The 13,646-nt window shown below is 38.9% G+C and overlaps 1 non-coding gene across 1 annotated transcript; it reads right to left on the bottom strand.

Annotated features, from left to right (window-relative positions):
* Positions 1-2,694: 2,694 nt before the first annotated feature.
* Positions 2,695-2,801, bottom strand: LOC117275469 (small nucleolar RNA R71). Its single transcript, XR_004505638.1, has one exon. It is a non-coding gene; the product is annotated as a small nucleolar RNA R71 (small nucleolar RNA).
* Positions 2,802-13,646: the final 10,845 nt, after the last annotated feature.

The following is a 13,646-nucleotide window of genomic DNA, read 5'->3' as shown; positions in this document are numbered from 1 at the left end:
GGCGGTGAAGGTCCAGTGGAGGGGTCAACCAGTCGAGGAAGCGACTTGGAAGGCCAAGGAGGACACGAGGAGCAGATATCCATACCTTTTTAGCACTCCATATATGATTCTAGTCTCGTTCGAAGACGAACGTTTGTTAAGGAGGTGGAGAATGTAATGACACGACAGATCATTTTTCTTTCTAGATCCCTGATGGTAGGCTATAATCTCGTATTTTAGTCGCTTATTGCACTCTAATTTATTGTACTTTACTTGTGTTTAGCTTTAATTGATAGTGTTTTGCACTTATTGTGTGTTTTATGCCTTGTAGGAGAGATTATGAGCTATATAGATGTTATGGAATGAATTTGAGTGATATTGAGATTTGAAGTCTGACTAAAATCCGAAGGGATTAAGCCGGTATCGTGTTCGGGGTTTGAGGACCAAGTCTGGACGTCAAAATGCAATAAAAATCCATACTCTGAGAAATCCCAAGTACCGCGGCGCGTGGGGAGCCGTGCGTGTACAATTTCCTGCTGCCTATCAGAAACAACTCTCTAGATTTCCCCACTAATGCCCACATGGTGCGTCACCCATGCGGCGCGCCTGTGCAATTGTTTACAGTGTAAATATCCTATTTCGTCTAGGAAAAGGTGATTTCGTCTAGGCCCGACGCTACTTGGTATAAATACATGGAAAATGTTATTTTCTGACTTTTGACATATTGGAGACCTAAGGAGGCTGAGGATGAGTTGGAGAAGCAAAAGAACAAGGAATTCATCATTCAATACTCACTCAAGACCCGAGTTTGGATCATTTTATGTTTTCCTTTACTTTAAACATATTTGTGATGAATTGCTCCATATCTATGGAGTATTTCTCTTTAGAGTTTGATGGATTTGATGTATTGATGATTGTTTATAGATTATAACTCTAGTTTTATGTATTGAATCATTTTGGATGATTTAATCGTTGTATCTATATTCACTTGTTCATGTAATCGAGAGAGGCATAACTTGTGATATCTTTGCATTATCTTGTTGGTTGAGTTCATTAATTCTTCTTAGTAATAGAAAGAGACTAGTTGAATTATTGATTAAATCTAGTTAGTAGGATAATCGAGAGAGGTTCCCCTAAAGACCAATCCACTACGCATTCTTTCATATCTTCACGTGCTTAAATTTGTTCATCTTGTGAGGTTAAGACTTAATCAGGAGAGGAGTTTTTGCTGAACGTTTGAACTAATAATTGAATGAATTCGAGAGACTCATTTAAACATTAGAAGTGAATTATCTAGAGTTAGATTCCAAACAATTATCTTAAACCTATCCGATCAAAACGCTATATTCTCCCACTATTAACTTTCATTGCTTATTCCTTGTTTCGATTGTCATTAGTCAATAGCTTTAGAGTCTTACTTAATTGTAGTTATTCATAATATAAATCTAAATTGTTGATTCTCCTAGATAGCAATCAAGCTAAAAATTACGAAAATACTGTTTAAATCCAATCCCTGTGGATACGATATTATACTATATTATATTTGACTAGCGAGCATAATTAAAGTGGTGTTTTGCGCTCGACAAATTTTAGCGTCATTTTCGGGAATTGGCAATCAATAGTGTTTGCATTAGTTTTCTTTTTGGGGGAAAATTATACTACCAGGCATTCCTAGCAGCTATTTTATTAATAATAAACGAAAAAAGGAACCACAACGGAAAAGTACACGTAAGGGGGATAGCTACAATAGTGTTGCCTCTATGCCTTGGCTATATAATTACTCCTCTGCGCCTCCATTGCCTTAAGATGGCAGCCTCATGTAGAGGATCATGGTGTAGCTACCGGGAGAAGTCTCACGAGGGCATATAATCTCATAGCCGCTTGGATCTTCCCAAAGGCATAGGAATATAGCACACACATATTGTGCTAGACATTACCTTATAAATCCTATTTGAATTAGTTTGTAGTGCAAATTCAGAAATTTTTCTTTTTATTTTATTTTATTTTTCCCTTTTTCTTTGACTGTGCGCAGGTTACAGGTTCAGAGTAGTGCATGACTACAACTTCTACGAAGGAAGTGCTACCATACCAACCCAAGATAGATAAACAACTACGACGGTAGAAGAAGGAAAAAAATCTCATCGAGACAACAAAAAAGGCTGGGCAATCCTCAACCAAAGAACTTATGGCTGGAAACGGTGAAGATAATGTGGATTTGTCTGCGAGGGAAGCAACCCAATGAAGAGAACAAGCTACACGGGATGCTGAGGAAGCATCTATTAGAGATGCGCATAACATCTATGAAGAAGAGAGGGGTCTCAGACTTAATCAACATCAACCCTTGCTTGGGAGACCACTTGGCAATTATGCTAGACCGGTCTACAATCAAGGATTATCCAGTGTTCGACCACCTCCAATTGCAGCTAATAATTTTGAGTTGAAGCAAGGGTTGCTCCAAACCCTCCAAAATTGTTGTGTCTTCAGAGGGAAGATGAACGAAGATCCAAACAACCATCTAATGGACTTTGAGGATATTAAGAACACCTTTTAATATAATGGTGTGTCACAAGATGTAGTTTACTTAAGGGCATTGCCATTCACACTCAAAGATGATGCAAAGCAGTGGCTTTGATGCTTACCTAATGGATCGATTCGAACATGGGATGCGATGACCAGAAAATTTCTTGATAAATATTTCTCATCAGCTAAGACGGGAAATTTAGAAGAGAAATCCATAACTTCTACCAGAAAGATACTGAGACTGTGTTTGAAGCTTGGGAGAGGTTTAAGGAAATAGTCAGAAAGTGTCAACATAGCGGAATTGAACTTTAGATGCAACTCCAGGACCTTGGGATGGATTGACACCGGCCTCACGTAAAACATTGAGCAACGCAATTGGAGGACCTTGATAAAGAAGACTCCATAAGAGATAGTCACAATTCTTGATGAGTTGTCTGAAGATGCAAATCAGTGGCCTTCTTAGAGTGCTGAAAGAAGAAGATCGACATGAGTTCACTAGGTTGATGCTAACACATCTGTGAAGGTATAACTTGATGCTATGGCTAAAGAAATATGTAAGTTGACCTTAGCTACAATACAAAGTGAGCCTCATACAACTTGTGATATATGTGTAAGAGGACATCCTACTCATGAGTGTCAAGCCTCAACTGAGGAAGTGAATGTTGTGGGAAATTATAATGCAATGGGCCAGAGGCACCCCAGTGTTTCGTGGAGTTCACCTGGAAGTACTCCAAATGCGTGTCAATAAAATAACTCTAGACCTCAAGGACAAGGAGATCCAGTCTTCCAAAATCAACAGAGGCAACAATTTCAACCTCAACAGTCCAATCAACCTGGTCTAGAAGATCTAATGAAGGCCTTCATTATCAAAACAGATGAAAGGTTGGACGCTCACGGGGCAGCTATCAAAGAATTGGGCATTGGTTTTTGAAGCATGGAGAGACAAGTGGGACAAATTGCAACAATATTATCTGAGAGAGTCCCAGGTACTCTGCCAGCTGATACTGAGAGAAATCCCAAAGAAAAAGTAAATTATGTGCCCTTGAGAAGCGGGCAAGTTTTGAAAGATATCACTCCAATCCAAAAAGAGGTGGTTCTTGATAAGGAAAATGAGGAGCAACTGAAGAATGATATTGATAAGAAGATGAAAGGCAAGAAGGTAGCTGATAAAAAGAAGAAGGAGGAAACTTCGAGAAGGGATGAATCTAATGAGAGCGAGCATATGCCTGCTCTACCTTTTCCTCAAAAGATATATAGAGAAATGCTGGACAAGCAATTTGAGAGATTTCTGGATATGCTGAAACAGGTTAATGTAAATTTGCCATTCACAGAAGTGCTCTCCCAAATGCTAGCTTATGCCAAATTCTTGAAGGAGATCCTGACAAAGAATAGGAATATAGGAGAGACCTCAGTGGCCAAGCTCACAGAGCATTGCAGTGTGATATTGCAAAACAAACTCCCACAAAAGTATGGAGATCCAGGGAGTTTTACTATACCTTGCTCTTTAGGCTCTATTAAATTTGATAAATCTGTTTGTGATTCTGGTGCCTCAATTAACTAAATGCCTCTATCTATTTACAGAAAACTGGAGAAGGAGACTGGAGAGATAAGGTTAGTTCCAATATCTCTGCAGCTGGCAGACCAAATGACTCTGATACCTGGGGGGATAGTGGATGATGTCTTAGTTTGGCTAGATAAGTTTGTATAACCATTAGATTTTATAGTAGCGAATATGGAAGAGAACAAGGAGGTCCCCATCATCTTAGGAAGACCATTCGTAGCAACAGGTAGAGCAATATTAGATATACACGAGAGAAAGCTCATGCTTAGAGTGGTTGAGGAGACTGTAACTTTCGAGATGAATGTAGAAACGGGGGTGAAAAAGGAGAAGACAGCTGTAAGTGTTGAGTGGAAAGTGAAGGGCTCAAAAGAGAAGGTTGCGACGAGTGAGAAAGATAAGTGTAGGGTGCACCCCAAGAAGGCGGAGAATTAGTTGTCTGCATGGATGTGAGCATTAGTTTGAAGATGAGGAATGGACCCGACTTCGACTCAGACCCCGACTAGATGTTCAAGGAAGTTTCTTTTACCTTATGCTTTTTATTTGTGTGTCATGGGGACATGCCACAACTTAAAATGTGGGGTGGGGGATATGTTTTATGTTGTATGTATATGTGTTAGTTTTAGTAGTTAGATATTTAAAAACAAATTAAAAAAAAACCACAAAAATTGAAAAAAAACATAAAAATTGAAAAAATTCAATTTTTTCTGACGATGGATATCATTCGACGGGTTTCTTGAGGGATAGATATTAATTCCACCTTTATTTTTCTTTGTGACGCGGTTCTTTTCCAAAGGTTTTGTTTGAACCAGATGTAGTTAGTTTTTGTTTTGTAGAGTAGTAGGAAACCTTGTGCTGTGATTTGAATTGAATGAAATATCTCTTGACTTTATTATGCCTTGAGAATAATAAGTGCTTTAGCTGTGACGCTTAGGCTCAGTTTTTGACTCCTGTAGAAGTACCTTAAACTGTAGGATTTTAACTTTGCTTAACTGCTTTGACTAGAGTGTCTTGATGAATCCGATCCTGAGTGAGTTATGTGCCATGTGTGTGTGAGGTTGTGTGTTATTCGGTGCATTGTATTTGATGTCTAGAACTTGCCCTATGTGTTTGCAAAGCGAAATAGTAGTTTTATTCAGTCTTGGAAGTGATATAGGCATTTCTTTGTTGAGCCAGTTATAAGCTATTACCCACCTAATTGTTATCTATCGTAGTTAACCCCTTTGAGCCTGTAATCGTGTTTCTTTGGCAACCACATTACAAGTCTTACCCATTTGTTCGAATTGACCATCTATTTTAACCGTGTACCACTCGTGAGCACTTGAATTTGGTATGAACTTTGTAAAAGTGAAGTGTGGGGTGGTTGGTTTGGCTTTTGAGTGGAACTAATGAAATAAGGAGAAAGGTGCACTTTATAAAAAAATAAGAGCAACTTGAAATGAAAAAGAAACAAAAATGTTGTATTGTTGTGCAAAATATTCATTGATAGTGGTGACTCTTGATGTAATTGTACTTAAAGAAGTAGGGAGTTAATGTATATTGTTGTGAAGGTGGAGTTATGGTTCGACATAAGTGTGGGTTTTGAATTTTTAATTGTATGTATTAAAAGTGCTTAGAGAGGTGTAGTCACTCTTATATCTAAATGTATCCTACCCATCCCGCAACCTACATTACAACCAATTAAAGTCCTACTTAATCCTTGACTGAATGAGCTCAATTAGTATAGTAGTACACTACGGGCTAGCCTATGGTACATCTTTTGTGGCATATGAATGTTGTTTCTGAGAGTGAGCGAATTCTTTCTTTCTCGAGTTCCTAATTGTTCTTAATGTGTATTGTGTATGGAACTACTCTCTATTGTTGTGTGAGGGCACTTGATTCACGAAGAAAAGGTAATCTCATTGACCTCTATGTTAGAGTAAGTGAGCGGGTTGTTAATAATGCGTGGTGCTTTTGAGTCAAATTTTGAGGCTAGGATATTACGGTTTTGTACTTAATCTATTTCAAATATTCTTGGTGTGATGAGTTATGAGAGTTATTTAAAAAAGGTCGTGTCTATATGGAGTGTAGTTTGATAGCTCGAGGACGAGTAATAGTTTAAGTGTGGGATGTAGATGGTAGGGTGTAATCTCATATTTTAGTCGCTTATTGCACTCTAATTTATTGCACTTTACTTGTGTTTGAGCTTTAATTGATAGTGTTTTGAACTTATTGTAAGTTTTATGCCTTGTAGGAGTGATTCTGAGCTATGTAGATGTTATGGAATGAATTTGAGTGATTTGGAGCTTTGAAGTCTGAGTAAAAGCCCAAGGGATTAAATCGGGATCATATTCGGGGGTCGAGGACCAAGTCTGGACGTCAAAATGCAAGAAACATTCATACTCTGAGAAATTCCCACTACCGCGACGCGTAGGGTGCCGCGCGTGTACAATTTCCTGCTGCCTGTCAGAAACAACTCTCTAGATTTCCCCACTAATGCCCGCATGGTGCGTCTCCCCATGCGGCACACCTGTGCAATTGTTTACAGTGTAAATATCCTATTTTGGCTAGGAAAAGGTGATTTCGTCTGGGCCCGACGCTACTTGGTATAAATACATGGAAAATGTTATTTTCTGACTTTTGACATATTGGAGACCTAAGGAGGCTACGAAGGAGTTGGAGAAGCAAAAGCACAAGGTGTTCATCATTTAATCCTCACTCAAGACCCGAGTTTGGATCGTTTAATGTTTTCCTTTACTTTAAACATATTTGTGATGAATTGCTCCATATCTATGGAGTATTTCTCTTTAGGTTTTGATGGATTTGACGTATTGATGATTGTTTATAGATTATAACTCTAGTTTTATGTATTGAATCATTTTGGATGATTTAATCGTTGCATCTATATTCACTAGTTCATGTAATCGAGAGAGGCATTACTTGTGATATCTTTGCATTATCTTGTTGGTTGAGTTCATTAATTCTTCTTAGTAATCGAAAGAGGCTAGTTGAATTATTGATTACATCTAGTTAGGAGGATAATCGAGAGAGGTTCTCCTAAAGACCAATCCACTACGCATTCATTCATATCTTTACGTGCTTAAATCGGTTCATCTTGTGAGGTTAAGACTTAATCGAGAGAGGAGTTTTTGCTGAACGTTTGAACTAATAATTGAGTGAATTCGAGAGAATCACTTAAACATTAAAAGTGAATTATCTAGAGTTAGATCCAAAATAATTATCTTGCACCTATCCTATCAAAACCCTATATTCTCCCACTGATAGCTTTCTTTGCTTATTCCTTGTTTCGATTGTCATTAGTCAATAGCTTTAGAGTCTTAGTTAATTTTAGTTATTCATCATATAAATCTCAATTGTTGATTCTCCGGGATAGCAATAAAACTAGAAACATCGAAAATACTATTTAAATCCAATCCATGGGAATATGATATTATATTATACTAAATTTACTAGCGATCATAATTAAAGTGGTGTTTTGCGCTCGTCAATCCCCGTTCCCCTAGTTAAGACTCTCTGTATGTATTTTTATTATTTTATTACATGCGGGGATGGTTGATTCGGGTTTGGAAGGGTTCAAGTTGAAATCGGAACACTTAGTTTCTTAATAGTAGCCTATAATGGTCAAGTTTGACTTGAGTCAATAAAGGTTCGTATGACTAGCGATCTTTAAGTTTGTTTTGTAGTAGACTTTGGTGTTATCAAGGTGCGTTTGGGATTTCGATCCTAGGAATAGTGTTGTATGGTGATTTATGACTTGCACGCAAAAATTGGGGTCATTCCGAGTTGATTTGATAGGAATCGGACGTACAGAATTGGTTTTAGAAGTTTTTGAGTTTCATGATTTAATTCATGTGTTTTGGCGTCTAATTCATGATTCTAGATGTTATTTCGGTGTTTCAATCATGCGACTGAGTTCGTATGATGTTTTAGACTTGTGCGGACGTTTGGTGCGGAGCCCTGAGGACTCGGGTGAGTTTCGAACGCGTTTGGAGGGGTGGAAGGTCTTCAGTTTTTCTTGTTTTTTTGCTGATGCCTCAGGTATCGCAAATGCGAAGTTTTATTCGCATTTGCGAGGAGCCTTTCACATTTGCGAAGGTGAGAAGGCACTGAAGATTTTGCATTTGCGAAGATCCTGCCGCTTTTGCAAACCTGCCACTCTTCGCATTTGCGACCATAATAGAGATGGCCAGCCTTCGCATTTGTGAACAAGATGTCGGAAATGCGACATCTGCGATTGGTGCAAGACCTTTTATTACGGGACTTAGCTTTATTTTCCTCATTTCCCACCTGGTCTAGGGCAATTTTGAGAGCCTTTTGTGGAGGGATTTCATCAACATCAAGAGGTAAGTGATTCCTATCAATTCCTTAGCTAAATGCACGAATCATAGGTAGATTTAACATGGAAAAATGATGAAATTAATATGATTTGTGAAAAATCTAGGGTTTTGGTAAAATGAGATTTGACCACTAAATTGGTTATGGAATTAAGTAAAATTTCTATATTTGAGTTCGTGAGGCTATGGGTAATATTTATCTTCGAAAATTTCCAAAATCCGGGCATGTGGGATCGGGGGCAAATTTTTAGAATCTTCCAAATTGGGTTGGGTAATTACTCTAATAACTAAATTATGAACTTTTGAGTATATATTGATTAAATTATACAATATTTGACTAGTTTCGGATTGTTCAGCATCGATTTGGGGCTTTTAGTGCGGATTAGTGGACCGGAAGTGAGCCTGGAAATGAGGTAAGTCTCTTGCCTAACCTTGTAAGAGGGAAATCATCCCCTTAGGTGTATCTTGTTGTGTATTACTTGTGTGGGGAGCTACGTACACAGTATGTGGCGAGAGTCCGTGCATAGCTGTATTCCATGATATGTCCGGGTAGACTTAGACCGACATCATGCCTTTAATTTTATTGTTATGTTTATCATGCGTATTAACTGTCTTGAATAGGGTTGAGACTAGGGATTTTAAAGTTGCAATTCTCGGCCTATTCTTCTTATTTTGGAAAATTGAGGAATATTGAATAACTATAAAAAATCCATGTCCTTTCGTGTTGTAAGTACATCCGCGAGCGAGGTGAACTTCTCCACTTTTATGGGATCGGGTCGTTCACCTCATCAATATAGTAACACCACTCTTATGGGATCGAGTCGTTCACCTCGTTAGTATAGTAATACAACTATTATGGGATCGGGTCGTTCGCCTCAGTAGTATGGTAATAACACTCTTATAGGATCGGGCCGTTCGCATCGGCAGTATGATGCTAACACGACTCTTATAGGATCGGGTCTTTCGCCTCGGCAGTACTGATTACTTATATTCTTACGGGATCGTATCGTTCGCCTCGGCAACTTCGTGCTAAATAATCGAAACGGATTCAAGATTGGATATAATTGAGTTAGGGCCTTCACAGTCAGTTATGAGATATTGGTGATGTGTTACGGATCCCTGTTGTATTTATTATAGTTGTTTTTATTTGTCTCATTGATACTTGGTGTATGTTCACCATGTCTACTTTATGCACTTTTCATTATTATTATTGACCTGTAGTAAGTGTCAAGTCGACCCCTCGTCACTACTTCTTCGAGGTTAGACTAGATACTTGCTGGGTACGCATTTTTCTTTGTACTTACGCTACACTTCTGCACTGATGTGCAGGTGATGAGACAAGTTCCACCAGTGGTCACGCAGGCGCATAGCCGGTCATTACGGATTTAATGACCTGACCGGTCGTTTTGCTTTCTAGAACCATGTTCCCCTAATTAAGACTCCCCGTAGGCGCTTTTTCTGTTTTATGACTTGTAGGGATGGTTAGTTTGGGTTTGGAATGGTTCGGGTTGAAATCGGAACACTTACTCCCTTAATATTGGCTTAAATTGGTTAAGTTTGACTTGAGTCAACGCTTTGAGTAAACGACCTACGAACATGGATTTGACGGTCCCAATAGGTTCGTATGATGATTTTGGACTTAGGCGTATGTTCGAATCGGGTTTTGGATGACCCCGGAGCATTTCAGCGCTTAATATTGAAAGTTGGCGCATTGAAGGTTTTCAAGTTGTTTAAATTTGGTTTGAAGTATGATTTGGAGTTATCGAGATCTGATCGGGATTCCGAGCCTAGGAATAGTTTCATATGGTGATTTGTGACTTGCACTCAAAATTTGGTGTCATTCTAAGTAGTCTAAGTATGATTCGGCGCGTTCGGAATAAGTTGAAGTTCATAAGTTGATTTGATTTGATTTGGGATGTAATCCTTAGTTTTGATATTGTTTTACAAATTTCGAGGGTTCGAGCGAGTCCGTTTTATGATTTTGAACTTGTTAGTATGTTTGGACGAGTTTGGATGAGGCCCCGGGGGCTTCAAGTGCTATTCGGACGTTGTGCGGAACATGGTTAAACTTGGAACCATGGCTGAAACAGCAGCAGTTCTGGTGCATTCGCACCTGCGAGGAGCTAGCTGGAGGTGCGAGCCAATAAGCGCAGCTGCGGCTGAGAGTGGACTGGCCAGTGTTCGCAGGCGCGGAAGGAGGCAGCATGGCCAGGGTCACAGGTGCACAAGGTGAGCCGCAGAAGCGGGCTCGTAGACGCAGAGTTTTTCGGCAGGCGCGACCAAGGCTGGAGCGTGCGTGTTCCGCAGAAGCGGCCTCGCAGAAGCAGCGAATCTAACGCATGTGCGAAAGTCGCTAGGGCAGTGTGGTTCATTTAATGTCGGGACTTAGGCTATTTTGGTTCATTTCTTTCACTTCTTGGACGATTTTAGAGCTCTTTGACGAGGTGTTTTCACATAGCACATTGAGGTAAGTAATATCTATACAAGATGAGTTTAATACATGCATTTTTGATAGATTCTTAACACATAAATTGTAGAAAATATGGGTTTAGTTGAAAAACCTAGGTTTTGATAAAAATGGGATTTAACCACGAAAATGACTATGGAATTGGGTAGAAATTATATATTTGAGTTCGTGAGGTTATGGGTAACATTTATCCTTGAAAATTTCTGGAATCCGGGTACGTGGGCCGGGGAGTGAATTTTAAGGATCTTCCAATTTGGCTTGGGTAATTTCTCTAATAGCTAAATTATGAACTTGTGAGTGTATATTGATTAATTTATATAAATATTTGGCTAGCTTCAGGTTGTTTGGCACCAAGTTGAGGCTTTAAGGTGGATTTGTAGACCGTAAGTGAGCTTGAGAACGAGGTCTCTTGCCTAACCTTGTAAGAAGGAACTCATCCCCTTAGGTGTACCTTTGTTGTGTATCACTTGTGTGTGTAGAGCTACGTACGCACGAGGTGACAAGAGTCCGTGCATAGCTATATTCCATGATATGTTTGGGTAGTCTTATATCCACATCATGCCTTAATTGTACTATTGTGTTTATTATGCATATTAATTGTTTTGAATATAGCTGAGAATAGAGATTTTAAAGTAGAAAATCTTCAATTTAGATTTCTTATTTTTGGGAAAAATTGAGGAAATACATAATAACTCTTAGAAACCCATGTCCTCTCGCGTCGCAAGTTCTTCCGCGAGCGAGGTAAACTTCTCTACTCTCATGGGAGCGAGCCGTTCACCTCGGCGGTATTATAGATGCAATTATGATTTGTGTCGTTCGACCCTCGACAGTGCACACAGTATTTTGGATCGGGCCGTACGACCTCGACATAAATCGTGCGTGATAATACTCAGAACTCGATTACACTTGATATTATTTTATGGCAAGAGAGGTTATCATTTATTTAATGGTCTGAAATTGTTGGAGCTAGCATGTGTCAAATGGAGACATTTAAATTGACTTTTAGTTAAAGAACCATTTATTCGTTGCTGGCTATTATGTTATTATTATTATTCTTGTATTCCATGCCTATTTAGAATATCTGGATTTTATTATTGGCCCGTAGTAAGTGTCGATGTCGACCCCTTGTCACTACTTCTTCGAGGATAGACTGGATACGTACTCGGTACATGTTGTTTATGTACTCACGCTACACTTCTGTGCTAATTGTGTAGTTTCTGAGATAGGTGAATATGGTGTCCATTCAGGCGCGCACCCCTGTTATCCTGAGGCATAGTGGTGAGCTGCTCTCTGAGTCCGTTCTGCAGCACCCGCAGTCTCTCTTTTGTATTTACTTTCTGTCTATCCTATTTCAGACAGTAGCATAGGTGCTTTGTATATTCTACTAGTTGCTCACACACCTGTGATACCGGGTCTTGGGAACATGTTAGAAGATAATTTATGACTTTTGAGTATTTATTCCATCGTATTTGCTCTTTTATTAGTTTACGCTTTACTTTATTACATTTTTCACTTCTCATTTACTTAATAAATAAAAAAATCAACTACTTTGAAATTTTTGAAAAAGAATAAATGCATGGTTAGTTCACCGTTGGCTTTCCTAGCAACGACGTTGTACGCCATCACGGCCTATAAGAGAAATTGGGTCATGACAACGGAGACTTAGGGGTGAGCTGCTTGCCTTGCTATGATCCGCGGCACCAGAGTCTCCTTCCATCTTATGTACTATCTCTGTCTATTACTTTCGGACATTAGTTTTTAGTAGTTTTATATATTCTCTAGATTGCTCGTGTACTTGTGACGCCGTGTTTTGGGGATTTGTAGCACTTATGTATTGTTGTACTTGTCATTTTGATCTCCGCAGACTATGTACTTATTATGTTGATATTTTGTTTTAAAAACAATTATCACAGTTGCATGAAATTCACTGGAGTTAAAAATATTTTAAAAAGGGATAAATAAATAGTAGCTTCGCTTATGAGCTTGCCTAACGGTGGCGTTAGGTGCAGTCTCGACCTAGTACGGAATTGGGTCATGACAGTCAACCTCTTTTTCAAGTTTGAAGTATGGTTGTTACCCTTAAAATTGGATAACAATTAAACTTATAATGAGGTTGTAAGGACACGTTATTTCACTTAATACCAATTGATAAATATGAAGATTAATAACAGAAATAAACTATAAAGTAAAGCAAACCTGTATTGAAACGAAATTCAGCCCTCAAGCTAGGGTGCCCTCGAACTTATTGACACCAAAACAGTTAAAAATAAAGCAAGCTGATGAACAAGAGAGTATAAGCTAAGGAGAGAGCGTTATATTGCCTTTTTTATGCGCGAACAATGTGTCTTACAAATGGTTAATACTCCCCTTTATATAGTATAGGAATTCTACTTATGGTGTAACTCTAGTTACAGAAGGAAATTCCATGATTAGCTAATTAACCATTCCTAATTTGATCCGTTATGAGATATTCGCCATGATCTAAAACCAGTCATGGATATTTCGCCTTTCTGTTATTATGTTATCTTTGATCTTGCTCGATGCTTGTCTCATTCGGTCTCGATCACTGCTGGCCTCGATCTCGGCAGGTACCTCGAATCCCGAGCATGGTACCTTATCCTTGTGATTTATTTTTTTCCGTTACGAGGCCATCCTTTGATGCAACCTCCCGGTCTCGGTCAAGTAGTAAAATCTTGTGGAGTTGATTTCGGCGTGGCCTTCTTCGATTACCGACCTTGAAAGTTGTACGACAGTTCCTGCGCTAATCTCATTGTCTTCAACTGATGAC

This window comes from Nicotiana tomentosiformis, chromosome 3, assembly GCF_000390325.3.
Source record: "Nicotiana tomentosiformis chromosome 3, ASM39032v3, whole genome shotgun sequence".
NCBI classification, from domain to species: Eukaryota; Viridiplantae; Streptophyta; class Magnoliopsida; order Solanales; family Solanaceae; genus Nicotiana; species Nicotiana tomentosiformis.
This window is presented reverse-complemented; position numbering and strand designations above follow the sequence as displayed.